This window comes from Pangasianodon hypophthalmus, chromosome 7 (assembly GCF_027358585.1).
Source record: "Pangasianodon hypophthalmus isolate fPanHyp1 chromosome 7, fPanHyp1.pri, whole genome shotgun sequence".
Classification (NCBI taxonomy): Eukaryota; Metazoa; Chordata; class Actinopteri; order Siluriformes; family Pangasiidae; genus Pangasianodon; species Pangasianodon hypophthalmus.
This window is the reverse complement of record NC_069716.1, coordinates 1,695,475-1,710,829: the sequence shown is the minus strand read 5'-3', so window position 1 is coordinate 1,710,829 and position 15,355 is coordinate 1,695,475. Positions and strand designations below refer to the sequence as shown.

The window sequence follows — 15,355 nt, the reverse complement described above, 5'->3', positions numbered from 1 at the left end:
CACTGCTCCACTACCTCCTATGGCTCCATTTTGGCTTTCACTTTCCATCCGAACTCTGGATACTGAATGATTTATGGGCAGAAAGCAGGGCACCGCTGTCGTTTTTCATCACTCCATACATCCCTCTCGGCAAAGCAGACATTGTGTTGTGATATGGAATGTGAAGCAGCGATATTTTTAATGGTGCTGAGTAAATCCAGCGTGATTTATAGAGTCCCACAGGCCGAGGGCTGCTGATCATCAACCATGTGCACAGAACGACAAGAAAGACATGGAGAGATTGATGCAGTTATGAAATAAAAAAATAGACATGTTGTACAATAAAAGACGACTACATGCTGCGCTGGTGGATTTACAAAAAAAAAAATTATCGCTGAGCTTGGGGACGTCTTTACATAAATCTACATAAATGTTATGAACATTTTTTACAGGAAGGAAAAAAAAATGGTAAAAGTAGAAAAGTGTGGATAAAAGAAAGATAAAGAGATGTTTAACGATTAACGGACGATGTTTAACGGACATTCAGAGGAACTGAAATGTTTAAGGGGGAATACGTGGAGTTTATATGGATGGAGTTAAACAAACTAAACAAATAAATACTAATAAATACTACTACAGATAATCATAATAATAATAATAATAATACACGTATTGTTGTTGCTGCTATTGTTACTATTTTTGTTGTTCTTACTGTTATTTATTTGTTAATTTATTTGTTATTGTTGTTTAATTTGTTACTGATTTATTATTATTATTATTATTATTATTATTATTATTATTATTACTAGTAGTTTTAATAGTATATAGTTATACTATATTTTAACTTACTGTGTAAATTTTTTACAGCTTTTTTCCATATTTTATTCTAAATTCAGAATAATATTCAGAATATTTCCACACATACAGAAAAAATGTTACTGTGAAAATACTTCAGTGCCGAATCAACAGCAGCAGCAGCAGCACATCCTTATTCATATGTCACATAATTACAGTCTATAATTATAGAAAAAAATACCATTCCGTCGCTATTCTTTTGCATTTATTTCCACAACTGCTACGTGTTTTTCTTTCATGCTGAGAACGATGATTCACCTTCAGAGATCGAGGAATAAATCAAATAAATCATTATTGTACACATGCCAGTCACAGCGTTTATTTATTTTCCTTGTTGTTCAGTGAACGGGTTGTTTTTAATATTTTCTCCCAGAAGCCGTCATTAAAGAGTGTTTGTGGTCCGAGCAAACGTGCTCGTTTCACCCTGACGCAAAATCAATATTTATTTCAAGCTTAAAATCTGTTTTGACTTCACTTTTAATTGTTGCTCTCTCTCTTTTCTTTCCTTGATGCTGCTGCGCTGGTCTCGGCAGGTAAGAACCTTTTAATATAGTCTTTATCTTCTCTGGATTTTCTTCAGATTTTCTTCAGAAAGGTGGATTTAAACATTATCACTGGTGTATTTACTGGCTATGAGAGAAAACAACAACGTTACCTACACAGATTTTTTTTTTTTTTTGTGCACAACAAATAACAAATTTTCTATTTGATTGTCCTTCCAAGGTTCAACAAATTCACCAAGTTATTTAGGATAAAATGGATGTTTTTTTGGTTTTTTTTATCGAAATCTCCTAAAGGCACAGTTTCGAGGGTTAAAAAAAAATCTTCATGCTATTAAAAATACAAGAAACTAGACACTAGAAATATCCCTCACTAAAATTTAAGAATAACTAAAAGCTACCAAAGGTCAGTAGGCGTGTCATATTGCATAATGATTGACAGCAGTGTCTCCCTGGCAACGTAAACAAGTGCTAGCGCTAGAAACGCATGTTGGAATGACCGAGCTGAACTTCCACAGCGCTTTTGTTTTCACACCAGTCACGAGTCATGACTGTTGCATGGTGTGATGGTGTATTTTTTACATATTTCTACAGAAAGCACTAAAATCAGGGATGTTTCTGTGCAGCCGCTAGTTTAAAACACTTCACTGATCAGTAGAGTGGTGCCTCTACGGAGCCTCGGAGGTGACATGGTGGTTATTTTTATAATAAAAATATGACAATCTGATCTTGCCAAGCTTCACCGGCAAAACTCAAACCCTTAAACGGTTAATAACTTGCTCACTGCTGTGTGATAGAAGGCAGATAAAAGAGAAAGGTAAAGCTAATTTGAATCTATTTTTATTAAACCAGATGCAAATTTGCGGTGCGTTTGCATGTTGACCTGAAATACGAAGCCGTTTACGGGACATGGTTATTTTTTATTAAAGAATGACGTTAATTAATATATTGAGGCCACGAGTTTCATGAATTTCCCCTCTCAGCGCACATCCAGGTTCAGAGAGCTTCTGTTATAGTTCAGGATTCAGTTTCTCCTCCTCTGTTAGCTCACTGATTCTTCTTACCTCCGTCAGGTATCAGTGTCACCTGGGTCTTAATTTTACTTAATCACGCCGTTATATACAGTTATATACAGTTATACACAGTTATACACAGTCATACACAGTTATACACAGTTATACACAGTCATATACAGTTATATACAGTCATATACAGTTATATACAGTCATATACAGTTATACACAGTTATATACAGTTATACACAGTTATATACAGTTATATACAGTTATACACAGTTATACACAGTTATATACAGTTATATACAGTCATTTACAGTTATACACAGTTATACACAGTTATACACAGTTATATACAGTTATATACAGTTATACACAGTCATATACAGTTATATACAGTCATACACAGTCATATACAGTTATATACAGTTATATACAGTCATTTACAGTTATACACAGTTATACACAGTTATATACAGTTATACACAGTTATATACAGTTATACACAGTTATACACAGTTATATACAGTTATACACAGTCATACACAGTTATATACAGTTATACACAGTTATACACAGTTATATACAGTTATACACAGTTATATACAGTTATATACAGTTATACACAGTTATATACAGTTATATACAGTCATTTACAGTTATACACAGTTATACACAGTTATATACAGTTATATACAGTCATTTACAGTTATACACAGTTATACACAGTTATACACAGTCATATACAGTTATATACAGTCATATACAGTTATATACAGTCATATACAGTTATACACAGTTATATACAGTTATATACAGTTATACACAGTTATACACAGTCATATACAGTTATACACAGTTATATACAGTTATATACAGTTATACACAGTTATATACAGTTATACACAGTTATATACAGTTATACACAGTTATATACAGTCATACACAGTTATACACAGTTATATACAGTTATACACAGTCATATACAGTCATACACAGTCATACACAGTCATACACAGTTATATACAGTTATATACAGTTATATACAGTTATACACAGTTATATACAGTTATACACAGTCATACACAGTTATACACAGTTATATACAGTTATACACAGTCATATACAGTCATACACAGTCATACACAGTCATACACAGTTATACACAGTTTTATACAGTTATACACAGTCATACACAGTCATACACAGTCATATACAGTTATACACAGTTATACACAGTTATATACAGTTATACACAGTTATATACAGTTATACACAGTTATACACAGTCATATACAGTTATATACAGTTATACACAGTTATATACAGTTATATACAGTTATACACAGTTATACACAGTTATATACAGTTATATACAGTTATACACAGTTATACACAGTTATATACAGTCATATACAGTTATACACAGTTATATAGTCATATACAGTTATACACAGTTATATACAGTTATATACAGTCATATACAGTTATACACAGTTATATACAGTTATATACAGTTATACACAGTTATATACAGTCATATACAGTTATACACAGTTATATAGTCATATACAGTTATACACAGTTATATACAGTTATATACAGTCATATACAGTTATACACAGTTATATACAGTTATACACAGTTATACACAGTTATATACAGTCATATACAGTTATATACAGTTATACAGTTATACACAGTCATATACAGTCATATACAGTCATACACAGTTATATACAGTTATATACAGTTATATACAGTCATTTACAGTTATACACAGTTATACACAGTTATATACAGTTATACACAGTTATATACAGTTATACACAGTCATGTACAGTCATATACAGTCATACACAGTTATATACAGTTATATACAGTTATATACAGTTATACACAGTTATATACAGTTATACACAGTTATACACAGTTATATACAGTTATACACAGTCATATACAGTCATACACAGTCATACACAGTCATACACAGTTATACACAGTTTTATACAGTTATACACAGTCATACACAGTCATACACAGTCATATACAGTTATACACAGTTATACACAGTTATATACAGTTATACACAGTTATATACAGTTATACACAGTTATACACAGTCATATACAGTTATATACAGTTATACACAGTTATATACAGTTATATACAGTTATACACAGTTATACACAGTTATATACAGTTATATACAGTTATACACAGTTATACACAGTTATATACAGTCATATACAGTTATACACAGTTATATAGTCATATACAGTTATACACAGTTATATACAGTTATATACAGTCATATACAGTTATACACAGTTATATACAGTTATATACAGTTATACACAGTTATATACAGTCATATACAGTTATACACAGTTATATAGTCATATACAGTTATACACAGTTATATACAGTTATATACAGTCATATACAGTTATACACAGTTATATACAGTTATACACAGTTATACACAGTTATATACAGTCATATACAGTTATATACAGTTATACAGTTATACACAGTCATATACAGTCATATACAGTCATACACAGTTATATACAGTTATATACAGTTATATACAGTCATTTACAGTTATACACAGTTATACACAGTTATATACAGTTATACACAGTTATATACAGTTATACACAGTCATGTACAGTCATATACAGTCATACACAGTTATATACAGTTATATACAGTTATATACAGTTATACACAGTTATATACAGTTATACACAGTTATACACAGTTATATACAGTTATACACAGTCATATACAGTCATACACAGTCATACACAGTCATACACAGTTATATACAGTTATATACAGTTATATACAGTTATACACAGTTATATACAGTTATACACAGTTATATACAGTCATACACAGTTATACACAGTTATATACAGTTATACACAGTCATATACAGTCATACACAGTCATACACAGTCATACACAGTTATACACAGTTTTATACAGTTATACACAGTCATACACAGTTATACACAGTCATATACAGTTATACACAGTTATACACAGTTATATACAGTTATATACAGTCATTTACAGTTATACACAGTTATACACAGTCATACACAGTCATACACAGTTATATACAGTTATACACAGTCATATACAGTTATATACAGTTATACACAGTCATATACAGTTATACACAGTTATATACAGTTATACACAGTTATATACAGTTATACACTTAATATACAGTTATACACAGTTATATACAGTTATACACAGTTATACACAGTTATACACAGTCATACACAGTCATATACAGTCATATACAGTTATACACAGTTATACACAGTTATATACAGTTATACACAGTTATATACAGTCATATACAGTTATACACAGTTATATACAGTTATACACAGTTATATACAGTTATACACAGTTATATACAGTACAACGCATTTGTGTTGTCAAAGCGAACAAAGTCATTGCGTTCTTTCTTATTTCTCATTTCATATTCCTATTACGTTCCTCTATTGTGTCCTGTTTTTGAGTACTTCAGTGGTTTGATTCCTGACTAAGATTAAATATTTCACCACAAACTAAGTATCTCAGAGCTACGAATTATTATGTTTTCAGCAAAATGAATTGTGTAAATTGAGTCAAGATTAATCCTTAGGTCCCCTGTCATATACAGTCATATACAGTTATACACAGTTATACCCAGTCATATACAGTCATATACAGTCATACACAGCTATATACAGTTATATACAGTTATATACAGTTATATACAGTCATTTACAGTTATACACAGTTATATACAGTTATACACAGTTATATACAGTTATATACAGTTATACACAGTCATATACAGTCATATACAGTTATACACAGTTATATACAGTTATACACAGTTATATACAGTTATACACAGTCATATACAGTCATATACAGTCATACACAGTCATACACAGTCATATACAGTCATACACAGTTATACACAGTTATACACAGTCATACACAGTCATACACAGTCATATACAGTTATACACAGTTATACACAGTTATACACAGTTATATACAGTTATACACAGTTATATACAGTTATACACAGTTATACACAGTCATACACAGTCATACACAGTTATATACAGTTATACACAGTCATATACAGTTATATACAGTTATATACAGTTATACACAGTTATACACAGTCATATACAGTTATATACAGTTATACACAGTCATATACAGTTATATACAGTCATATACAGTTATACACAGTTATATACAGTTATACACTTAATATACAGTTATACACAGTTATATACAGTATAACGCGTTTGTGTTGTCAAAGCGAACAAAGTCATTGCGTTCTTTCTTATTTCTCATTTCATATTCCTATTACGTTCCTCTATTGTGTCCTGTTTTTGAGTACTTCAGTGGTTTGATTCCTGACTAAGATTAAATATTTCACCACAAACTAAGTATCTCAGAGCTACGAATTATTATGTTTTCAGCAAAATGAATTGTGTAAATTGAGTCAAGATTAATCCTTAGGTCCCCTGATTGGATCCCACGTGTGTAGTCGAGACACGTAGCTGTTCACACCTGGCATTATGAACGCGTCTCCAGTGAGCACTTGTGATCGGATTTCATCCATCGTTTCCGCTGGAGGAAGGCTGTCACACACGTTTATTACATCAGTCTTCTGCTGCGTTTATTTTCAGGCAGAACTGTCTGCAAATCCTATCTCATGGATCTTTACAGACTGTTTCAAACGCTTTAATCGCATGGTATTCTAATGAAAGTTCTAAATGAATGAGAGATGAGAGGATGAAAGAAGCTGTGAGAAGCAGTTGTGTTTGTCTCTGCTGTTATAACATCGTGTTTGTCCATTAGCCTAGCGGCAGAGAGCTCTACCATTCAGCTCCATTTCCAAAGAGTCGCGATGATTACGTATTTTCCAGTTTGCACGATGACGCAGGTGATCAGGTGTTTATTGTTGCGTCCCGGACGCATCGAGACACATTCGTGTTCACACTACAAACGTGATGTGGCTGTATGCGTCCCATCTCCGAGTGTGGTGTGAGTGATCGGATCCCAAAGCATCCTTCTGATCACCCAGAAAACACCAGGCGTTAATGCCAGGCGTGACTCTGTCTTACACTCTATGACAAATTTTTTACTTTTTTCTTCTCCAGGAACACATTTGAAACATTTAAAAATAAATAGGTGTGATACTAAAGATGTTTTAATGTCAGTGGAACTTGCACTCGTTTATTGTCCTTTGTTGGGATTGTCACAAGCATTCAGAATGACAAGACAGCAATAACGAGCATAAGGATTTTAATGAATTTTATTAAATGGAAAATGTGTCAAGAACATCTGTGTAAAATTTTTATGAAAAGTAGTAAATTTATTTATTTATTTATTTATTTATTTATTTATCACTTTAGGAAAAGTCAACAAACTTCAGGCCAAAAATAAGGGTTAATAAATGGCCTCCAGTTACTCCAGTGTGAACTGGTGAAAAAAAATATTCGTTTTGAGAATTCACTTAAGGTGATTTATAGATTTATATATATATATATATATATATATATATATATCTCCCCGGTCACATGTGTTAATATGTAAATATAAAGTAATGTAACGTAATATGAACCAGTTCAGGTATTAATAACTTTCATGTATGTGAATTATTTTTTAAAAAAACATATTTCATTTGTTTGTGTGTTGCTGTTGTTGTTGCTGTTGTTGTTCCACATCAGCGAAATATAATAAAATGAAATTTAGTGCCTCAGGGGTCGACTTTAGGACATTTTTATTTCAGAAATTGTATATTTTCCTCTTTATTTCTCCCTCCGTGTGTGTAAGGTTTAAAACATGAAGTCTGTGATTTATAATTTTACCCAATTCTTTCACAATAGAATTTACTGCTTATAGAAATGACTGTACAGAGCCTTCAGTGTGTGTGTGTGTGTGTGTGTGTGTTCAGTGTTATACTGTGACGATGATGGCATTTCAACTTCTTCAGCCTTCGTGAAAAGGCATCTGTCCTTCGCCCTTTCTCTCTCTCCTTTTTTTTTTTTCTCTCCTCCTTTCCTGGTAGCTTCAGTACACAGAGTCAGGTCTGGGCTCTCAGTTGCCATGGCGACCGGCCCGTCCTCACACTGCAGTGGCCGGTGCAGCTCGCAAAAAGGCGATACACATAGCATGGAGAGATTAATAAATCAACTCAGAGAGCAAGAGAGAGATGGATGGAGATGGTGATGGACAGAGCCAAAGAAAGTGAGAGCTGGAGAGAGTGTGAGGGAGAGAGAGGTGGAAAAAGAAAGGGATAGAGGTGATGGGAGAGATGGAGAGAGAGAGAGAGAGAGAGAGAGAGAGAAAGAGAACTTAAACACTAAGGAAAAGGATGAGTGAAAATTTTGGACATTAAAAGCAACACAGAGAAAGATAGAGAGATGGAGAATGAGATGGAGAGAGAGACAGACAGAGAGAGAAATACAGGAAAAAAGAGGTTTTGAGAGATGGAGAGAAAGAATGCGAAAGATGGAGACGGAGAGAAGTATAGAGAGATGGAGAGATTCCTAGAGAGAGATTAAGAGAGATGGAAGATGAGATAGTGAGAGAGAGAGAGATAGAGATAGAGTGAGAGTATTTTAATTCTAACATCATCCAAACACTAAATTTTTGGTTTTGTTTGTTTGTTTGTTTGTAAGTATGCAAATATATGCAAATTTCATTAGATGAGGCTTGTACAATTTTGAAAAAAAAATCCAATTTCCAACAAAAATATCAGCAATCAACCGCAAAGACTGAGTGATTGTTTTAAAAATAAAAATAATAACAATGGGACGAAATTAAAAAAAACAAACAAAAGTGGGCCTGAAGTGTTTGATAAAAAGATTAAGTGTAAGCGTTAAAATAAAACGAGAAACGGAGAAGAAAAATTAAAAAGATCCTTTAAAAGAAAGATGAGCAATTAAACTGAAAAGCAGCGTTAAAAGCCGTGTAACTGCACAACAGCAATGAGAGCGGGAGAAAAACAGACTCGTCTCTCCGTCTCTCAGCGTGTCCTCTCCAGAGGAAGCGAGCTCACGACTGACAACATAATCAAATTGTTCCTCGAGCGCAAATTAATGAGTGAATTAGTGAAGGCATGCGAGTGACAACGGAGAGCGTGAGGAATGAACCGAGGGTCAGAGTCATCCGCCGCCTCAGCCACGCTAAAAATATTCACCTGCAAGTGTGAATTTCAGAGATTAAACCGAGCGATAAGGATCAAATGAAATACTGAAAATGATGATAATAGAATGCGAGAGTTAGTCAGCTTCAGTGTCGGCACTTAATTGTTTATTTATCACACAGAGAGAACACGCTGGTGCGCCGATTGTCAACATAAGTTTACGAAAAAAGTTGCGTTTTTAAAAGTTTACTTAGCAATTAAAGTGTAATTACAGCGTGATTTTAGTTGTAATAAATTACAAATTTCCTAGTAACGTACAAACATGTCTGAGGGAATGTTGATGTTCCTGACAGCTCTTTCTCATTTCCCCAGCATTTATATAAGCCATGTGCAAGCTAGCTAAATAGCTAGCCTTAGCTGTTAGCTAGCGTACATTTGGCATCCTTACTGGTTGCCGAACAACAATGTTTTTATGGCTTTAACTACTAACATGGCAGGTTTTTACTTGTTTTGTCTTTCAGTGTCAAAAAAACAAGTTCAAACACACCAAAATTTATAACTGATTTATGACGGTTGTCATGGTTACATTTTATGAAATTCACTGGTTCTGCTTGAATGAATCAACAAAACAAGAATCGTGTATTGCTGTTTTATTTCATTAATAATAATAAGAAGAAGAAGAAGAAGAAGAAAGTTGCTGACTTCACCGTACATCCTAACAGTTAAAGAGTGAAAACCAAAGCTACAGTTTAGAAATTAACGTCATGAGGTTTAGCTTTTGATTCCCATATAACTAATATTGTTTCATCTAAGTTTTGTCTTGTTAAAAAAGAAAACAAAGGAAAAAAATACACTGACAGCCCTCCATGATGCTGAGCGCCTGGTACCTGCTTTTATAACCTCTAGATTAGACCACTGTAGCACGTTACCTGCTGGCCATGGGGTGCCAATACTTTATTTTTCACGCTAACACAGAGGAATCCAGAGTCAAAACAAGAAGAAAGGAGTTATTAAGTCAAAATAACAAGATAATATCTTGAAATAATGAGTTAATCAGTCAAAATAATGAGATATCCTGAAATAACAAGCAAGTAAGTAAAATGAATAACATATTATTTGTAAATAACACATTAAATCAAAGTAAAGAGATAATATCTTGAAATAACAAGTAATTAAGTTGAAATAATGAGTTTATAAGCCAAAATAACGAGATAACGTTTTGAAATAATGAGTCGTTAATTCAAAGCAATGAGTTTAAAATCGGAATTATGAGATAATATCTAAATAATTAATTAGTAAGCTTAAATAATGTTAGTGAGTCAAAATGAGAATATTTTGAAAAGTTAATATCCGATCTATGATTTGTTGCTGATATCGATGCTGGGTATCAGACCGGCGCTATCTCCAGTTATTAATATTATAATCAGACGAGCACGCCCCCTGCTCGAGACGATGGACCTACACTGACCATATTTTTGTAAAATTCACTGTGTATTGTTCCACCATGGAGTTTACCCAGTGTCCTCTGGGGGGGAGGAGGAGCTTTAAATACTCAGCGTGAAAAGAGAGAAGCATGATGGGAGAACAGGTGAGAAATAACAGAAAGGTGTAAAGAAGGTGGGTGGTGCTGTGTGAACTACGGGAGACGAAGAGAGAGAGAGAGAGAGAGAGAGAGAGAGCAGACATTACATGATGAGAGATAAAAAACAGAAGAACTTATGTTAATAAATGTGTGAGCAGTTCCATCACTGACACTCCTCTGAGAGTAACGTTTCTTTTTCTCCGAACGTGAACGTGTGCAGGCGTTTCTCTTGCATGGCTCACTCGTGTTTCCGCTTCACTTCCTGTCTCCTCAAGCGTAAAATTTCATGAGCCAAACAGGTGAACCATTTTACGCTACGACAAAAATCCGTCCCTTTGTTCTAGTTTTTGTTCATTTTCCGGCGGCAGCGTCTTTCCCGCTCAGAGCCTCGGAGCAGGTTGCGGAGGTGTGAAGGCCACTTCCACTTTTCTGTCTCAACACCTCTGATTTCTCATCATCATGGTCCTGAGAGAGAGAGCACAGCAAACAGGAGGAGAGCACAGAACCCCGGAGAGGTGGAACCTCCTGTTAGGAGAACCGCAGATCTACCCTACAGGCAGTGAAAGCAGGAACAGATGAAGGTGGCAGAAATCTATCTATCTATCTATCTATCTATCTATCTATCTATCTGTCTGTGTATCTGTCTATCTAACGTAATCTGGCAATAATAATATTTATTGTATGTATTTATTTATTTGTTTGTTTTGTTTTTGTTTTGTTTTTGTTTGTTTTATTTGTGTGTTTAGTTGTTTAGTTGTTACAATGATAGTATGTTTATGTCGATTCTAAATTTCTATTCATGCCACATTTATGACTCACATCTTGATCAGATCTTGAAGGTTTTGACTCAAATATCTCACTATTGTAATATGTTAATGGGCGGAGTGAGCTAAAAGGGGGCGGAGTCACGTGTAGTCTCAAAGGGGTGGAGCTAAACCAAAACGCCATTCAGTTACTTAATTTATCTTAATATGAACTTTTTACATTTGAGATCAGTTTGGTCAGGTCAGCATCCATGTCAGTTCACCTTTAGGTTACACCATGCTATAGTACGTAGTGTGTGTGTGAGTGTGTGTGTGTGTGTGTGTCTGTGTGTGTGTCTTTAGGGCTTTGAATGAAATGGACATCCTTTACAGCCTCGCTTTTCACTCTTGCTCTGGGCGATGAGAGGAATCTGTAGGCGGTGAGATTAAAGATCAGCTCATCTAAACGTATCTGAGCATTGTGGAGAAAACACACACACACACGCACGCACACACACACACACACACGCCCGCACATGCTAATTCACATCAGTGCAGATATAAAATCATGCTGATATGAGGAAAATATAATGCATTCTTTAATGTCTTCATTCGAAGGCATTTATGGCCTTGAGCTATCTCATCTTATCACTTTATGACATTCTGCTCCAGTATATCTATATGTACGCTAATGTTCACTTATCTTAACGTTTTTGTCACGATTTAATTTAATTTATGCACACACTTGCCGGGAGATAAAATGAAAATGAGGTGAAATGTACTGATAATCCTCCCACATGTCAGAATAATCGTCAAACTGCTAGCCTCCTGAGCACTGAAGAAGCACTGACGGATGTTTCCACTTTCACATTCCTTAAATACGGAGTAAAACACATCATGTCATGCTGTTACAGTAAAATAATCAACGACAGGGTGGTGTGATGGAGCAGAGTCTCTGTTACTACACTAAAGTTGATTCTTTTACTATAACATCACATTACCACAAAGTGTTTTATTCCCTATTTCACCACAGCAAAATGTCAGCGATTAAACGTTTTCATTTATTAAACAATGACACGCCATATTTTTTTATCCATTTATTGTTACAACAAGAAAGATAAACAGCTTGCCATGTTACCAAGAAACCATAAAGTGTAAACTCCTCTTTCCTGAAAAGTTACAGCTTTACCTCTGACTGTTGCAAAGCTCTGACACTGGAGACTCCTTCCATAAATGTTAAATAAATTACAGAAAACTTTAATATAAACCTGTGATTTATTCAGCACCTTCTGACCAATCAGAGTCCAGAATTCAACAGCGCTGTGGTGTAATATTAGGAACTGCACGGAAGCATCATGGATTCAAGATCAGAGGTTTTGGAACATAACCGTCTGACATTTGAGGGACGTCATCTCTGATTTTGTCACTGGCCGCTGTAGTAAATGTCATGTCTGAGAACATTTTTGTCCACACTCAGACCTTTCTTACTTCCTGCTTCCTGAACTCCAGCCTACGAAGATGTGGGAGCTCAGGGTTGATGTCATGTGATGTGTTATTACAGCAGAGCAGCATCTCTGCTTATCCATCATATCCAGAGGTCATCCATCTCTCTCCTACACCCACACACTCTTCTATTACACTGCCAGAAATAAAGGTCCTGTACAGGTACATGTTCTGCCGAAGGTACCACCGGTGGTAAACGTGTCCTCAAAGGTACAGCAACGGTTCATAAGGTCCGATTATTGGTCCAGTGCACTTTAAAGGTGCATAACATCCTCGAGGTCCTTTAGATAAAGTTAAAGTACTCTTGAGGGTCTCACCTCAGTGACAGGTCCAGCTCAGTACAGTGATGATGAATTCTGGGTTCTGATTAGTCAGAAGGTGTTGATTAACAGCTCACTCACAGGGACTTGTACAGCAGATGCTCCACATAACAGAGAAAATGATCGACTACGGAGTAACGTTAACTCCTCTCTATTATTACTTGCTCTGAGGCCCGAATAACGGAGCTAAAAACTGCCAACTAACTTAATTTAAATCTGACAAGCTAATTAAGTGATTTAACACAGGCTGTGTGAAATAAACAAGCTTGATGTCGCTACAGTCTCCTAATAACGTCTCTGGTGATGGAACAGTGTGTTTGCTTTCTTAACAAGAAGGCAGAAAATCTGTAGGATGTAGTGTTACATTTCAACGAAAATGGACTACAATCTCTAGCAATTAGCAGTACTGTTTGCAAGAAGCATAGGAGTTAAGCAATAAAAATAGACTAATTTCTCTGTCCATTTATCTCTGCTTGTTCTTCGACAACATCGAGTGACTCTGGAAGAACAGAATTCAACAAAACAAACATTTACTAAATATGAGTTCACATGTCCTAAATTCTGAAACTGGAATTTAAAAGATATCAGAGCTTGGGGTCGTAGAAAATTCATGTCCATTTGAGGTCATTTGGCCAAAAAGTTTTGGAGCCCCAAAAATAGGAAGCAGAGGTTTTCTCGCTCTGGTTGTTGGGCAAGTGAAGTACCTGCTGAAGCTGCTTGGCCAGCGGGTATCTGGGAATGGAAAACTGCTTGATGGAGCTAGCGATTTGTCCACTCTTGCAGCCTTGGAGCCTTTTCCATTTCATATCCCAGCACAGAAAACATCTCCTACTGACTGATGGAGCATAGCATACTGCATACATTAAAGTACCTGAACTTCCACTGAAAATACCGCCAGCTCTGATTCCTTCTCTGGACAGCCTTGGTGTTAATGGACCGTTGTAGTTTATAATCCATAGGTACACACACAACCTTGTGTAAGGTAATAGAGCATGTAAAACACAAATTCAAGTACACTGAAAATGAAAAACCTAGGAGACTAGGAGAAGTAAAAATGGTGAAGAGTGAGAGTCAGGAACCACTGAGGGTTTCTCAGGCTGTCAGAGTTGCATGTCATGTGATGCGTAACATAAGCTGTAAATATTGAAGATGTTGTGATGTAGTTTTACTTGTGCCCTTTAGTAGAGTTCAATTCTACAAAGTGGTCTAATGTTGACATTGAGTAAAGGAATGCTAATGAGTGCACTAGGTAGGGTGTAAACTGCTATTATTTTATTCCCTATGTAGTGAGCACACACAGTGAATCGAAGGCCATTTGATTGGATTGTGATTTGTGAGTTAGTCTTTTTGTTTTCGTGGATCATGGGGAAGAAATCTGAAATCAAGCTGGAAATCAACTCCACTGTGGATAAATGAATAAAACTGACTCTGAAACATTGATCTGTATGATATATTTTTGCTCCCTTTAGCCTTCAGAAAAAAAAAATTCATTTGAAGACTTTTGTGCAGTGCTGTCTGGTAGAAAAGTTGTTCCAGCCTGAGAAATTCTCATAACGATTCTGTGATTTTAGTCTCGTGAACCAAACTTCTAGCTCTTTGCCAAAGAATCCCGTATGTTTTATCAATTAATTTAGCAAGAAACCAGTATGTTACCTGATTAGCATG

At 35.0% G+C, this 15,355-nt stretch overlaps 1 protein-coding gene across 2 annotated transcripts in view; it reads left to right on the top strand.

Annotated features, from left to right (window-relative positions):
• The window catches only part of lingo2 (leucine rich repeat and Ig domain containing 2), a 267,172-nt gene that overhangs the window by 210,164 nt on the left and 41,653 nt on the right, over positions 1 to 15,355 (top strand). The window contains exon 5 of one of the 2 annotated variants that reach the window (XR_008301987.1): positions 1,368 to 2,477. The exons of the other annotated variant lie outside the window; for it this stretch is intronic. The gene's annotated coding sequence lies outside the window, so the exon portion shown is untranslated. Of the gene's footprint in view, positions 1 to 1,367; positions 2,478 to 15,355 lie in introns of those variants that run through there. 2 annotated transcript variants of the gene reach the window in all.